This window comes from Syngnathoides biaculeatus, chromosome 3 (assembly GCF_019802595.1).
Source record: "Syngnathoides biaculeatus isolate LvHL_M chromosome 3, ASM1980259v1, whole genome shotgun sequence".
Lineage (NCBI taxonomy): Eukaryota > Metazoa > Chordata > Actinopteri > Syngnathiformes > Syngnathidae > Syngnathoides > Syngnathoides biaculeatus.
The window spans coordinates 16238247-16241082 of record NC_084642.1 but is presented as its reverse complement, the minus strand read 5'-3'; positions in this window follow the sequence as shown (position 1 = coordinate 16241082).

Here is a 2836-nt window from a genome sequence, read left to right as displayed (position 1 = left end):
TTCCATCAGCTTGTCTGGTGAGAAAAAATGTCCAGGAGACTATAAATAGATAAATAAATAAATAAATGTTTACTGAATATTATTGCTTTGCTTCTCAATACCATGAGATTGTGTATGTGAAAAATGATTAATGTGCCACTGTGTAGGATGTGTATGCAAGTTCCTCTGTTGTAAACGCACTGTGTCTTGCAACAAAGTACGTTGTTCTATCCTGGCTGAGCATGGGTTAAACTATTTTACTCACCATAGCTGGAGTATACTGAAATCCCAGATACAAAAAGAATTACAGACGTTATATATTTAAATATAGCCATCTTAATGCTAACTCTCAATGGAAAACTATTGACAGGCGAGCTAAAATTAGCATCTCACAGGAGGGATTTGCTTCATTAATATTCACACAAACACCATAGCAACACATGTAGACAAGGTAATAACTTCTTAAAATTACCCCCATGCATTACACCACACTGTCCCTAGGAGGCCACGGAAAACTTTCAGTCGCAATTTCTGCGAAGCAGATTCTAGTGTTACCACGTGCTGTTTTCCTCGAATGCGTCACTGAAATTATTATCACGTTTTGACTGTTCAAACCCAGAACTATTTTGTACGGCTGGTTTAACAGTTAAGTGGTGTGTGTAGTCATTTAGATGTTTACTGCCGCTTGACTGGTTAGAGTAATGTAGCTTATTACTACCTCTTGCAGTCCTAGATTTCTACATATGTCAGCTGGTGCACACATTGCACGCGCTGTGTAGTGTGTGCAATGACGGCAATGGGCCAAGTAGAATTGCTTGTAAATTCTGCAAAGGATTCCATGGGATCGTTAATCTGAGAATCCGTTCTCATAGATTCTTGGTTAACTTTAGAACTGGTTGTCACTAATGATTAGAACACAGGAAGTTTATTAATAGAGAGTAGTCAGTATACAGTAGACATGTACAGCAAATGGCACTGACCTAGGGTCTCTCAAGGGTCAATTCAGTTCTTAGACCCCTCCTGTTCAGCCTGTATATGCTACCCTTGGGTCAAATTTTTCTGAACTTTAATTTTGTCTGTCATAGCTATGCAGATGACACTTATATTTAGCAGTGTCTCCAGATGACTACGGTTCAATGGAAGTGTTAAAGCAGATAACTTGATGAGCCCAAATTTTCTTCAACTAAACCACACCAAAACTGATCATTGTTTTGGGCAATAAAGAAAAGAAGATTGCTGTTAGTAAATACCTTGACTATCTTTAAAAACCAAAGACCAAGTCCAAAACCTTGGTGTTCTGATAGATTCCAACAATCAGCAAATCAATTACAAACACTTCCTGTTTCCATCTGAGGAACATATCCAGAGTGAAGGCTTACATGTATCAGGCAGACCATGAGAAGCTCATCCATGCTTTTAACTCAAGTAGACTTGACTATTGTCATGGTCTTCTGACTGAACTCTCCAAAAAGAGCATTTAATAGCTGCAGCTCATTCAGAATGCTGCAGATCAGGACAAAGAGTTCAGACAATATAACTCCAATATTAAAGTCTTTATACTGGCTTCCAGTCAACTTTAGAATAGATTTTAAAGTTCTGCTAGTGTTCTATAAATCACTAAATGGTTTAGGTCCTGAATACATGAAAGACATGCTTATGGAATACAAACCCAGTAGGGGTCTGAGACTAATAGTGGAGTCTAAAGAAAACATGATTAAACAGCATTTAGACATTATGCTGCACACAAATGGAATAAGATGTTAACAGAGGTGCCGCCAGCCCTAAGTGTGAATGTTTTTAAATCCAAGTTGATATTCTCATGCTTTTTTTTTTTTTTTTTCCAATTTTCAGATACATTTGTTGCACTGTACGGTTTTATTTGTTCTATTTTTTTCCCCCTCTTTAATTTTTTTTTTCTTTGTTTTGAAATGCTTACAATCATGTAAAGCACATTGAGCGACCTTGTGTATGAAATGCACTATACCAAAAAATTGGCTTGGTTACGTACATACAATAAGTGACCAGGTCATTTAACAAAAAAAAACACTGCTCTGTCTTGTGATCAGATATCTTTTGTTTTAAATGACTGATTGGTAAAAAAAATAATAAAAATCCCATCATTTGAATCTCTAGAATTGCTATAGATCAAACACTAAAACTCCAAAAAAAAAAAAAAAAAAAAAGTATTTTGAAGGCATGGTACACAGTACGGGGGGAAAAATACTTAAAAGACAAGTCTTTGAAGGCATGGTACACAGTTTACATCTATCAGTTACTCATTAAATTAGTCATGGCCAAAAGTTTTGAGAATAACAAGTACTGGTTTTCGCAAAGTTTGCTGCATCAATGTTATATTTTTTTAAATGTTACTATGATATACTAAAGTACACAAATTTCACAAGTGTCAAACATTTTTATTGACAAATGAAATTCATGCAAAGAAGCAATATTTGAACTGTTGCCCTTCTTTTTCAAGACCTCTGTTATTCACCGTCATGCTGTCAAACTTCACCTTGACTGATGGCAGCCCATCCCTGCATAATAAATGCCTGGAGTTGTCAGAATTTTTCAGTTTTTAATCTTTCCACCCACCTTATTAGGAGTGACCAGTTACCAATGGGATTAAGGTCAGGGATGTTTCCTGGCCAAGGGCCCAAAATGGTGATGTTTTACTGTCTGAGCCATGTAGTTATCACTTTTGCCTCATGGCAGGGTGCTCCATCATACTGGAAAATGAATTGTTTGTTACTGTTCGTGGATGGTTGGGAGAAGTTGCTCTCATGGCTGTGTTTTTTGGGCAAAATTGAGTGAGCCCAGTACCTTAGCTGAGAAGCAACCCCACACATGAATGGTCTCA